This window comes from Phragmites australis, chromosome 13 (assembly GCF_958298935.1).
Source record: "Phragmites australis chromosome 13, lpPhrAust1.1, whole genome shotgun sequence".
NCBI classification, from domain to species: Eukaryota; Viridiplantae; Streptophyta; class Magnoliopsida; order Poales; family Poaceae; genus Phragmites; species Phragmites australis.
Window position 1 is genome coordinate 24,597,454 of NC_084933.1, and position 14,108 is coordinate 24,611,561.

At 39.9% G+C, this 14,108-nt stretch overlaps 1 long non-coding RNA gene across 1 annotated transcript; it reads left to right on the forward strand.

Moving 5' to 3' along the window:
* Window positions 1–6,030: 6,030 nt before the first annotated feature.
* On the forward strand, window positions 6,031–7,125 carry LOC133887936 (uncharacterized). The gene is made up of 3 exons (XR_009903674.1): window positions 6,031–6,127; window positions 6,534–6,874; window positions 6,950–7,125. It is a non-coding gene; the product is annotated as an uncharacterized LOC133887936 (long non-coding RNA).
* The last annotated feature ends 6,983 nt before the right edge of the window (window positions 7,126–14,108 follow it).

Below are 14,108 nucleotides of genomic sequence, written 5' to 3' on the forward strand. Positions count from 1 at the left end.
CAAGCTTCATTGAGGACGTCTCCCCGCCAAGCGGTGAAACGGATTCTGAGGCAACTCAAGCACACTTTCGAGTATGGACTCTGGTTTTCTACTTCCTCTTCGCTTTCTCTTTGAGATTTTTCGATGTGGATTTTGCTGGGTTTACAATTGACAGGAAGAGTACTTTTGGTACGTGTCATTTCTTGGGTACTTCTCTTGTGTGTTGGTCGTCTCGCAAGCAGTCTAGCATTGCGCAGTCTACTACTGAATCTGAATATATAGCTACCGTTAGTTGTAGCTCACAAATTTTGTGAATAGTTGCTATCTTGAGGGACTTCGGATTAGATTTCAGGAGTACGCCACTTTTGTGTGATAACACTAGTGGCATAAGCTTAGCCAATAATCCAGTTCAGCACTTGAGAACCAAACACATAGATGTGAGATTCCACTTTCTGAGAGATTCTCTATATACTACTAGATTTGCCTATTTGAAAGGAGAGCTTGGTGTGTGACATCCCTATGGTATTGTGTGATGGGGAGTTACTTTTGTAGTATTTTTTATTGCTAGGCTTGAATTTAGATTAAGTTGAGTAGTTGTGTGGAGCAAGCTCTTAATCTTAGACTTCTCTTGATGCTTTGATATAAAATAATTCAATCAAACTAGCTTAAGATAAAATTTGGCAATTCTATGAATCGTGTAGATTATGAAATGTTACATTCTGATCACCATGTTAATAATTGTTTTGGCTAAGTCAATGCTAGTGTTAAGGTTAGTTTGATGAATATCTTGCTCTAGGCTACTTAGTCCAAGACAGTGGATTGAGAAACATTGCACTATATTTTCTGTCTTTATTAAATGTTTATCTCATGATAGAAGCTCGAGGGAATATGTGTTCTTCGTGTTGCAAAACCACTACTTGATTTGATCATGTGAAAACTTGATTTCTTATGAAAATGTGAATATTCTTGTGAAATCAAGTATCTTATGTTAAAATATGATACCATACGATTGTCTTTAAGCATTAATGTGTTTGTCGTACCCAGTCGTATGACACTTTGCTCGGATAAGAGACAACTTGAGGATAAAAATAAAAGAAATGTGCCTAATTGCTCAATTTTGTTTAAAATCACTTGATCTAACTAAGTCTTGGTTTCATATGTGAGCGTTTGTGTAGCCTACTATCATGAATATCTGTTTGCCTAGTTTGAGATTAAAGTTGGCTAATTCTTAATGGTTGAATTGTCTCAGCACGAGTGGGTGCTTATATGGTGGTCGCTTTGAACATGATTCAGCTATGTGAAATTAAATATGCCAACTAATATTTTGGATTAGCTTGTATAGCTTCATGTTCTTGTGTCACTGTTTCTTTTTTAGCCTTTGTGCATTTGTGAGATCCATCTTCTAGTTTTTATAGTCCTTTGATGTTTCTAGCTTTTGTAAATGTTTTGTGGTATACTTGTGAAAGCTTATTAGGATTGCATATTCATGCATTGCATAATATTTTGTCTTTGACATTTGCATTGCCGAAAGTGGAGAAATGAATGAAAAAGGGGAGAACTGAAAATTTTGCACCAAATCAAAGAAAAAATCTTGCATAAATGAAAAATGTGCATTTATCAAGGGAGAGAATTTGATTTTGTGTTTTTTAGTTGTTATTGCTCTTTTGAGGTTTTTGGATTGTTTTTGTCTCTCTTAAGCTTTATGCAATCTTTCTTATGTCAAGTGATATATTTTTTTCTATTTTTTATTTTTTGTCACTTGGATGAGCCTATCTTCTTTAAACCAAAATCTTTATATTTTGAGGTGTTGTCAATGCACTCATCAACATGGAGATTGAGAAACCAAGTTAAAATGTGTCTTGGTTTATATGTGATGAGTGATTGACAAGGTTGTCGATTTGATTTGTCGAGTTTTGGATTGCTTGAGCTTGGTTTGAGTTTTTCGATTATGAACTAACTGGAGTTGGAGTTAGAGAAATGTATCTGCTTATCTCATATTGTGCAGGTGACGGATGCAACTTGGCAGTTGACAGTGGGTGATCGGGGCTAAGAGGGTGCTTCATGCTGGATGATCAAGGAGGTAAGGCAGAGTCAAGGGTGATCCTAGATGTACATGTGGAGGTCAAGCAAAATATGAAACGGAGGATGACGACGGCGTATTGATAAAGTCAAGTAAAAGGGATGCCGGTGCAAGTGACAAGGCGGTCTGAGAGATCGGGAGCGGGAGAGACTTGCCGACGGTCAGGATCACAAGACAGAGTACATGTGTCGATATCAGAGCTCTTGCTTAAAGCGTAAGCAAGTGGCAAATCACGCTTTGAGAAACGTGCAAAGGATTTCACGGTTGGGCCTCAAAACTATGGGATGGTTGGAGGAGTTATGGCACCATCGTGAAGTTTGTGTCGAGACGAAGTTAAGTCATGAAGGCGTACCCATTCGATGAACGGAGCAAGAAATTGACCAAATACTATCGATGTTATGTCTGGGTATACTAGAAAAAAGGATATTTTGGTAACAAATTATGGAACATATGGATCAAGTTTTTTAGCCTATAAATACAGAGGTAGAGCTATGGGAGAGTTGGAACTAGTCACTTGACCCTTTTATACCACCCATTTGAGAGTCTAGTGTTAGAGTTTTAGAGGAGAAAAAGGATGAGTGCTTAGCTTGTGTACTAGGTGTGAGTTTGAGAGGAATTTTTTTTATAATTTATCTAAAATAGGCTATCCTCTTTGAGTAATGTAGTTTATGTTTTTGCATATACTTGAATTCCACTCCTTCTAGTTTCTCTCCATTGGTTCCCTTGATTTTTTTAAAGTTTTCGATCTCAATTGTGATTTTAGTTTTCATACTTGCGCTGAATTTTTTCACTTTGTTGGAGTTAATCTTCTAGTTGCTAGAGGCATAAAATTCATGCACAAAAGTACACAGTTATATATTGAATTTCTTTGCCTCTAATCCACTAACTTGTAGATTTTTTTAATGAGGTGATCATCTCCTTGAGTTTTTGGTATTTCTTCTGAAGATCCAATTTTTGTATGGGTTGAGTTATGGATTGATTTACTGTAAAACCTATGGCTCGATTTTAACTATGAGACTCACCTTTTGTTAGATTTTCAAATTTGGTTTTTCAATTGAAACTTCCGGATTGAGTCTAAATTTCTGTTACATTGCTCTTTGTGGTGGTTCCTTTTTGAGATGTATTGGATGAAAATAGGAAAGAGAAATTTGTTGAGGCATCTATTCACCTCCTCTAATCATTATTATCGGTTCTGCATAATACATCATCCATCACTTGACTGCGAGCAACAGATGACTGTGACAATAGTATCAAGGTTCAATTTACCGACCGGAGCTCACCGAGCTCCGGCGGTAACCGAAAATGCGCGATAACCGAGGTTACCGGTCAAAAATTTAAAAAAAATAGAGAAAATTCATTTGGCAAAATTTGAATTTTGGAAAAAAAAATTGCGATTTTAGCTGTTCGGTAACCGCTCGGTTTTGGTCGGTTACCGAGCGGTTTGGGTCGGTTACCGAACGATTTTCTCGCATTTTTGAATTGGTCGATTACCGAGCGGTTTGGGTCGGTAACCGCTCGGTTTTCTCGATTTATCGAGCGGTTTTATCAAATTTCAGCGTAGTTCAACAAAAAACCCAAAAATGGGCTCAACCTTGTAAAATCAATAACTAATTCATCTGAGCTTCAAATTAAGTGAAATAAATTTTGTTGGCTTCCTTGTAACATGATCTACATGATAAAAGTATTTATACTCATAAAAAAGTTCAAAATGTTTTGTGAGAAATTGTATTTGTTAAACCAAGTTAAATGCATAGTTTACTCTTTGCTAATCCAAAAATCATGAAACTAATTTTGTTAGTCTTCTTACATGATCCTATGTCTTTTAAAAATACATGAACTCATAAATTAGTCATTTTAACATGCATGATTGTGTAAATGTGTTGCGACTAGATTAATTCATAACTGACCCATCACACCTCAAAAATTAGTGAAACCACTTTCATTAGCTTATTTATACTATGATTTACGTAGAAAAAATAATAGTAGACATGAAAAAGTTAATTACAGTGCTGTTTCTTAACATATTCACTTTATGCTTGTGAACTTTGTAAAAATCATAGAGAATTTAATAAAACTCTAAATAAAGTGAAATCAATTTTAAAGATTCTCTTAAAATATGTTTTATACAAGAAAAATATGTGTTTGCATGTTACACTTTTCCTTAACGTGAGTTAATAACTGAGCCGCACGTTTCAATTTTTTTTCATTTTTTTCAAACTTTCTCCCTATAGAATATGATGCAAACGACATTATTTTTGAAAACGTTTTTCACAGAAGGTCTTAGAATTGTGTCTAGTTTTTTTAAGATTTTTTTAAATTTTTTTATTTTTTCGAATTTTTTAAATTCAAATTTCGGTTACCGTTCGGTTTCTGAAAACCGGACCGGACCGAGAAGTTCGGTAACCGCGATTTTTGGGCGGTTACCGACGGTTTTTTGAACCCTGAATAGTATACGCTAGAATTTTGATTGGTGACAGGAGAAGCATATGCCCTTACAAAACTTACCAAACAACTCTTGCTGCCGCGCACAGAAATCAAATCTTCAAACTAGATGTGCCCATCAGCCGACCTCAGATTTTGGGAAGAAGTAAGAAAAGGTTTTAAGCAAACAAAGGGAGAAACAGGGAGCAAGGAGAGCAAAACAATGCATGAACTCTGTACTGATGGAAAAAAGCTTCGTTGTCCATAGCAAAGAACAACTACATACATGCTTTTAGTCTTTCAAAAGTATGCGTGTTTTTGGTCATTTGATCCAAGGGGAGGAAAAGGCAGGAGCATCTTAAAGCTGTCAGGAACATGTATGCAACGTAAAGGGCCCTAGTCAGATTGCTTGGATTGTATATATGCGCAAAATTTGACCGTCTGTGTATCGCCAGCGCTACATATTGTGCTTATCTACGGCTGAGATCGTTTCATGGATTGATGGTTCTCGTCGTCTGATCGATGGACCCCCATCCCTTGTAAAGTGATACAATAATACAACCTTTCCCACTGAAAAAAGGACTAGAAAAGAGAGAACTAAAGAGCTAGCGGAGAGATACATACATGTACAAGTGGTGTACACATGGTCCACACCTATATACGTATCTTGATGCAATCGTCGTATATATCTCTTCATGGATAAGCTACCTCGTATGGGAAAACAATTCCAAAGTTGCAGTGAACATGTTGAACCACTAGCCACGAATCCCACGATCATGATAAACAAAGATACAGACGTACCGCTTTTTGCTCACCAATCAGTGAGGAAAGAAGGAAACAGAAGAAGATCATGAAAGGGAATGTGAACATGGGTGACAAAGGTCTCAGACATTTGCAATGGCGCTGTCGTAGTACTGTGTTTAGTGAGTAATGATAAGCACGCTTGGATATTGCTTTTGGACATGGAAAGTGTTTGTGTTTCACTATTACTATTGACTTTCACTGTGCCAGCTCTGAAGCTCTGAAAATACATTGTGTATTTTCTAAATTTAAGTCCACAGTAAAAATAAAAAAATAGATAACATATGTCAACGTATTTAAAAAATTAGACAACATGTCGATGTATTTGTAATCTATCATCTATATTCGGCACATCAAAATCCAAAAACCCGTTTTAGTACCTCAAACACCAAAAAAGCGCCGGCCCCACTGATTTTAGCACCTGAGGTGCTGAATACGGTACTGTGCACTGTATTCGGCACATCAGTTATCGAAAACTTTCTGTATTTGATAACTGAGGTGCCAAATACGATGAACAGTGTCATATTCGTCACCTCATGTTCCAAAAACGTCGGGGCCGTATGCACGTCTTGTCACTGCCGAAAGCCGTTGTCGTCTTGTCGCCGCTCAATCACGTCACGTCGTGGGAGTTTTGGTGATGTACGTCCGCGTGCTGCTGCTCTTTTTTGCTTTCGGTGCATCGCGTGGTGGCCATGCATGTTATATGAGGAGATCAGCAGCACAGCGTGAGGAGAGGAGAGAAGCAGCAGCGCGAGGCAAGGACCGAAGAGAAGAGGAGCAACATCAGCACGATGAGTGGAGCTCCAGTGCTTGTTGAACAGTTTGAGAACGCTACCTTCAGCTATAGTAAGTATTTAAATTATGTATATAATTAATATTTAGATTAGTAATAATAATTAGAGTAAGTAGATTATTTAACCTGTTCAATTATATTAAGTTGATAAAATAGAGTATTTAGATTATTTGAATAGTTTGGTTATTTAGATTAAGAAGCTTGTTATTCACCTATTTATTGAATCATGAAGCATGTAATATTTTCTAATTTGTTATTCACGTACTTATTGAACCATGAAGCATGAAATCATTGTAATGGCTCATGGTGATTTTCCTGAGCTTCTTCAGCAACGGTACGATAAGAACCATAGGGGAAGGATGATTTTCACAGGGCGACAGATACCATGATTATATGTGATTTTTAATTACCATGATAATTGTCTACTAACTCAGTACATGTGCTGGATACCTTTTGCAGTTGGTTCCATTGCGAGCCCAGAGTGTCCACACTATTAAAGAGTTAGACCTTCGATTCCACGAGCCCCTCGCATGAGCATGACTACTACCATTCGCTCTCATGATGGCCGGAGCGCCTATGGCGGGCGGTGGTAGGACACCTCTCTCAATAATTGAGGAGGCACTGCTGACTGGTCTCGTCGACCGATGGCGATATAAGACACACATGTTTCACTTTTATTTTGGCGAGATGACCGTAACATCGAGGGACATGGCCATGTTGAATGGGCTACCAATCAGGGGTGCCCCATTAGTAGTTTCGTGACCAGTAAGGGAGCAGTTGAAGGGTTATGTTGAGGGCAGGTAATTATTTGTTATGTAATGCACTTCAAATATTGTATTACTATTCAAGCTTTATTGACCCTTCGCATCTTGTAGGTTTGGTATGCAATATGATATGAAGGATATTGGCCTCTCCATGTCTTGGATTTATGGGCTGTCACAATTAAGCCCATGACCATCGTATGCGGACGAGGCTACACTTATGCAGCACTATGAGTTGTACTTGTATGTCCTACTTGGAGGCATCATGTTATGTAACACGGTAGGCGATTATGCCGTCTCCCATATTGTATGGTTAACGAGTCAGCTCACCTCAAATCCTTATGAGTCGACATCTTACAGTTAGGAATCTGTTGTGCTGGCTGCAACCTACATAGGATTGTATGATGCTACCCAGCGATCAAATAAGAAGGGATCTATTACAGATTGTCTATACCTCTTATAGCTTTGGAATTGGGAGTACATCCCGGTTTGTCAGCCTTAGGTGCTCAAGAGCTACTATCCAGTCCCCACCTCCGATAGCATTGCAAATGAGATGAAGATTGCGTGGGGTATCGGTGGATTCATGCCAAGCTACGATGGAGTTAGCAGCAAGATCATTGTAACTACTCTCCGAGTGATCAGTGATTTAGACGTCCTTAGCACAGATCTCGTGGAGTGGGATCCTTGGTGTATGGCACGAGTCACTGAAATTACATGTGGAGGGCTCATCGCATCCTCTTGTTGACGTGACGCAGACTTATGGTTGATCAGATGTTTCTTATTGTACATGAACAACGTGGAAATATATTCTTCTGAGCGTGTATAGAGGCAGTTAGAGTACCAACAGGTGGTGCCAGTACCTCCCCCATGAGACGCCGGACGGGCGCATGAGTAAGTATGTTATTTTAGGTAGCATTAGTATCTTTTGGCTATCCATGTTAATAAATTATAACTATTTACACAGGGGCACATGCATACAGGACTGGGCATCTGTGAATGCCCAGCACATACAAAGGTGAATGGAGTTAGCCATGGTTGATGCCGTCGTTCAGACTGGACAATACGGCAACACCACTTACTGGGAGTAGCTTTTGTGGTACCGTCTGCAGCGGACATGTAGAGCTGGCCCTAGACCTTTCGTGGTCCATGCACCAGACCCCACCCACCATAAACGCTTAGGGAATGTATTTTGTTCAGACTGTTGTATGACTATTCATTTTGTGTACCTTTCCATTACATTAGTTCATTTAAATGGGTATATGGTTAGTGTCTTCTATTACCATACTATGTTATTAACTAATTGTGAACTTCATGTCTAATGCATGTGATGATTAGTTTGTTATATTAACGTACTATCTAAGCACATTTCTTTCCAACAAGTGAAAATCATCACTTAGACGCTTTCAAGCGAACCTGTGTCGTCAATCAAGTTTTACACATGAAGTGACCATACGACACAACTTTAACCATGAAATGGCACCACATCTATCCTGACTATGGCTTTAGATACCAAGCAACATATTTTCATAGGGAATCTCTGCCAAGCATTAATGCCACAACTTTTCTAGCTTTCGCCTGAAATTCTATGCTCCAGCCCCCGGTCAAGCCCATGAATCAGTCCATGCACTAGCCCTCAGCACCATCAATAACCCCACCCTCAACCATGCATAGACCACTCCTTCATTTGCCCCCTCAACAACAATGTCTTCCTCAGCTCCACCAAACCCACCGAAGAAATATTGAGGGTTTTCATCCCCCAGGGGGTCAAACTGTCGATGTGCTTCTGTGATGACCCGTGTAGACTTCGCGAGTCCCATGACATCTCCTACACATATGGCCTACGCTTAATCATGTGTGCCAACTACCAGTACGATAAGTCTCGATAGGGACCGTACGAGTACCCAACGATATAGCAACATAGTTAACTCATGTGGCACTTTTCATATGATTTCATGCAATGTCTTACTAATCTATCATCTTCTTTCATTCGTCCAGTCGCCTCCACCTATCTGTGACTTCATGGAATGGCTATATATGGAGCAAAATGAGCAACAGAAGCGGTTGATCAATATGATCATGCAATGGAGGAGGAAAGCGTATGAATGCCGGGGTACAAGCAACAACAGGAGGAACTCTGCCTAAAACGTCAGGAGGAGGAGCGCATGAGACAGGCAACAGCGGAGCGCGCTGTGACTCAAGCACGTGAAGCAGAGAGGGAAAAGAAGCGGGAGAGAGCCCATTGGGCTAAGGTGCTTGGCCCCAATGACCTGTGAAAGGGTAAATATCTTAGGTGCACTCAGTAGAGAGTATCTATTATACCTCTGTATTTTTTTATTCCCTATAGCATGTTAGGATTAACAGCAGCACACTATTAGGTTAGTCTTTAGACGTATCGTACATGCTAATATTTGTTGCCATCTCTTTATGGTTAGGGTCCATTAGCATTGCGATGAAAAACCCTATATCTCATTTAATGTTTATCAGCGTATATAATTTCTATGCTGGGTTATATGATAATTGTACTGCACAACTTTTATTGTTCGACAAATTAGAATTTGTATCCTCCCAATGTTACTTCACTAAAAAAATACCCACAAAATACAATAAATGAATAACAAAATGTCGATAAAATTACGTCAAAACAAAATTACACAAACTAACTCATCCGATTCCTTTCTTTATTTATTCTCTCGTATCCTGATGAAACAAAGTTATGCTAGTGCACTCTATTCAGCCCTACTATCACCAGTAGATACTGCACTCTATGCAGAGAGATGACACGAAATGACACACACTCACACATTCAGTTTCTTTCTTTATTTATTCGCCCATACTCTATGAAACAAAGTTATGCTACATTCAGACCCTGGTTGGCTTTGCTAGTAGTGCATCTAAATTGGCTTCAAATATGTTGTAATGTCTGTGTTGGAACAGAATGCCCCTCTTGTGCTAGGAGTGCTATGCGACATGAAATGACACGAAGAGTTGTGACGTCAGTGATGAAAGCAAGGGTGGAAGGCCAGGCCTGCTTTCAGAACCTGAGGTGCTGAATATGGCACTTTTACCGTATTCAGCACCTGACATCAGTGATGAAATACAGAGAGTTTTCGGCAACTGAGGTGTCGAATATGGTGCACGGTGTCATATTCGGCACCTCAGGTGCTGAAATCGATGGGGCTGGCGCTTTTTTGGTGTTTGAAGTACCGAAAATGGGTTTTTGGATTTTGAGATGCCGAATATAGGTGCTAGATTTGCAAATACGCTGACATGTTGTCTAATTTCATAAATACACTGCCGTATGTTGTCTATTTTTCCATTTTTGCCAAGTGCACCGGATGTTCTGTATTTTGGTGGCTACTATACTCTATAGAAAATTCTAGGGTGTGTTTGTGATGGTTTACTAGGTAAGAGGGTGCCTCATGAGGCGGGTCTTGTGCCGCTAAGTGTTAGCCAAAGTAGGTATTATTAAGATCACCATTTCGTCACGTGACCAAGGCGAGGTTCGTGCGACCAGCCTCCTAGTCACAAAGCAAGACCCTTGTTAGTCGCAGAGCAAGGTGTGCAAGACGACTAGAGTGGGATGGGCGTGCGTACCCATCATCATGATGAGCTAGGAATAGCTAGACTTTGTTAGGTGTAGATCTATCATCTATTTTGGCATGATCCGTTTATATGAACATATTTTTCACTAGTATATAAAAGGGTGAAGACCCTGCTTGTAAAAGGAGGAGAAGACACTTAGTAACAAGTTCACCCAACTCATAAGATGATACACAAGATGTATGGCTATTATCTCACAGGAGGTCTGAACCTGGATAAATCATTGTGTTCTTAAATCTAGTTCGATATACACCTAATAAAAATGTAGATCAACACATCCATCGTCCAGTATACCCCGAATTTATTGTCAGGGATCATCCGCCGACAGCTTGTTTCCCCGGATGCGATTTCATAGAGTTGCATCATATAAGCATGTTGAGGTAAATTATGCTGAGTGGAGTCATATTTGTTAAAAAGAAGATTGTTTAGTTGGTTGTATCTGTCTGGATAGGTTGTGCTAAGTTTTGGTTTGGTTAACCAAATCTGAGACCGTATGAGTGAATGCAAGAGTTGAGATTGTGATTGATTACTTATATAAAGATGATTTTGTGACACTGACAAGTGGGTTCGTTTGCATGAGCGGATGTAAAGTCTGTATTAGACGAGCCAGGCTGCAGAGTGAAGCTCAAATCACTCTCGAGCTAGGATAAGATCGTATATTTGTATCTGTTAAACGAAACTAAAACAAATATATGTTTTCTTAAAATTATATACATCCACTAAACTAAACTAAGAGATATTCAGATAACACACCTCTAATAAAAGTAAATGTACCAGTAATCACATGAGGCCACAGGGGAGGCAAATGGGCCCAAAATACGGGGCCTAAAGACTAATGCGTGTCACTGTGGAGAACAAAGATATGCCAACCAAACTACATCTCACTGGAGCATGCAAAGTTGCAAAGCGTGGCCTGGCTCTCGAATTCCTGGTCGTGTTTTCATTGCGTGTGGAAGCTCACGAGCAAAAGACGGCAACGATGTTGATGCAAGAATGTGAAGAAAAAGGAACAAAAATAAGTGACATGAACTTGGAATGGGTTAGGGGTTAGATAAGAGGTGAAAATGCTACCTCGTTGGGCAGCCAAAAAGGAAAGGGGGGGGGGGGGGGGACTTTGCATGTGTTGCGATCACGGACGACCCTTTTGAGATGCCTCCTACGCCGTACCACCACATCGTCCTCCAGTTCTCTGGAGTTATTTCTCATTTTCGTGCATTTATTTAAAGAGCCTAGAAAGTAGAAAGAAGCTACTATCGTTAAAAAAACACACGAGAACAATATATATCTACTGCATCTGGAATCTGACAATATTATTGTTTAGCTATGGTTTGTTGCTGCACACTAGGTAAAAATATAGACTACGTACTCCAGCTCTTTCTTGCTCCTTTTGTGTGATTGTGCGCGTAGAACTGACGCTTCCTCTTCGTCTTTTCAGAAAATCTTTCACGTACCACAATCCAAAAAGAATGCACTTATGCTCATCGGAAAGCTAAGCGAGAGAAAGACAGGGAAGAAGCTAGGGGCCAAACCTCCATATCTGTCACTCTGCACTTCTAAGACATGGCACCGCTCCTCCTGCCACTCACTTCACGTGGTTCTCATTGCTATCTAATTTCTCTGATTTTAAATATAAGTCTATTTAATTTTACTCCAAATTAAATAGTTTTAGCTTTAACTATTAATAACAAAAAATCATAAAGATGGACAATACAAGGTTGATGTTATTAGATTTATCATAAAAAATACTATCATAATATATAACTCTCTCTATTTAAAATACTATTTTTATAGATTTTGTTAGTCAAAATGGTATATTAAAGACCATGTCGATGTCCAAATATACTTGTATTTTGGATTGTAGGGAATAGTATCTTTTGTTACAACGTGGACTAGTTGCTTATTGCTAGCCAAGTGTACATAAGGAGAATTTAATTTCATCATACCTTTCCGAGAAAAATAAAACAACAATTCATCGGTGAGAAATGCACGTTGTATATGGCACAACATAGTTAGCGAGAAATGCACACCAATTATTAAAGAACATATTTGCACGTATTATTCATAGTTAGTGGGATGGAGCCCACAATATGAACTGCAAATCCAAACATAACGACCGATTAAGTCAACCCCTACAGTTGTTAAGCATATACCACCTCTATTCTTTTTTACTTATCATTTAGCACATCGATATGGACACTAATATACATGTTTTAATATGACTTTTTATAATTATTTATCCATGAATTGTGTTAACATATAACCATACGAAAGTATTTATCATGATAAATTCACTCATCTCATTTGCATGTGTCAAAACCTAATAATTTTGTGTGTATTAATGATCTATTTTTAACTTTGACTACACGTATTATAAAACAACATCTATTTTAAAACTATTGCAGTACACATCCACCTCTACCTCCCCTAGTCCTGTGCATGAACTTCTTTCGTGGCGCTTTTGCTTATGATATGGTTGCACCGAGCAAGCAAAGCAACAACCGAAAAGAGAGGATCATATCGACAGCCGGGGGACGATCGAGTGCCTGTCTCTGTTCTTGTTCTCTTCCGCAACCAACCGGTCCCTGTCAGTCACGCCTCCCTCCCTTCCAATCCCCTTTCGCTTTCTCCGGTCACCGCAGTGCAACGCGATGGCTTTCCTATAGCTCCTTCGCCTGGCGTCTTGTGACACGGAGGCCTCGCTCGTTTTCCGGCCGAGCGTTCCTTGGGTGAAAACGCCGCGCTGCTCATGCGATCCGGGCTCGGCCGCTCATCATTTTCCGCGCGCGGCGCGATCGGTCGCCCGATCAACTCGCTCGCTCTCGCCGTCTTTACCACCTTTCCACCCAGGGCGGCTGTTTGGATTACACCCGGGGATAAGGGCGGCCGCCTGGGCGCGCGCAAGTGGCTGGTCCGATCTGTGGAGCCGCGTACGTACGTGCGCCTCGGCTCGCCACTTGTTGGGGATGAGAGGGAGAGTGATCCACGTAGACTGTAGAGAGACAGCTCGGGGCTTAAATTTTTAGAGAAATAGAAGTCCACGTGGACATGTAGGATACATGCTTTATCTTAATCTTCATTTATCCCATTTGATATTTATACATTCATAATTTTTATTTATATTATAATTTGTTTACAATATCTTTTAATATAAATCTTAATGTAAATAAATAGCTCTGATAAACCATGAGTGCATAAGAGCTTGAGGAAATTTCATATTCATATTTCTAGTGCGAGCTGTGGTGGCTTGTTCTGCACGTCGGATCGGACTGGCATATCAACGCAGCGCATGTGAGGAGTGCGGACTAGCCATATTCTAATTTGTGCCTAGCGTATGAATGTCCATGCACATGCAACCAACTATTGATTTGCGTGGCAACAAAAACGGAGATTTGGGAGGTAGTGTGATCTCGTACTACTATCAGTTTAACCGCCGTGATGTTGTTGCTCGTGTACGAATTTCATTTCTTTGTCGGGGTGCGGTAGCATTGGCCGGCCGGGTACTTACTACTCGTAGTCGTAGCGAGCAGCAGTATAGTGCAGAAAAAGGCGAGCATTGCTCGAACAGGCAGACACGAGCGCGCGAGCTTTTGCTTTGCGGGGCTGTCCGAATTCCAAATTGTTTGGACTAGACCAGTAGCAGACTGGCGAGTTTTTTTTATTTGTATAATTTTTA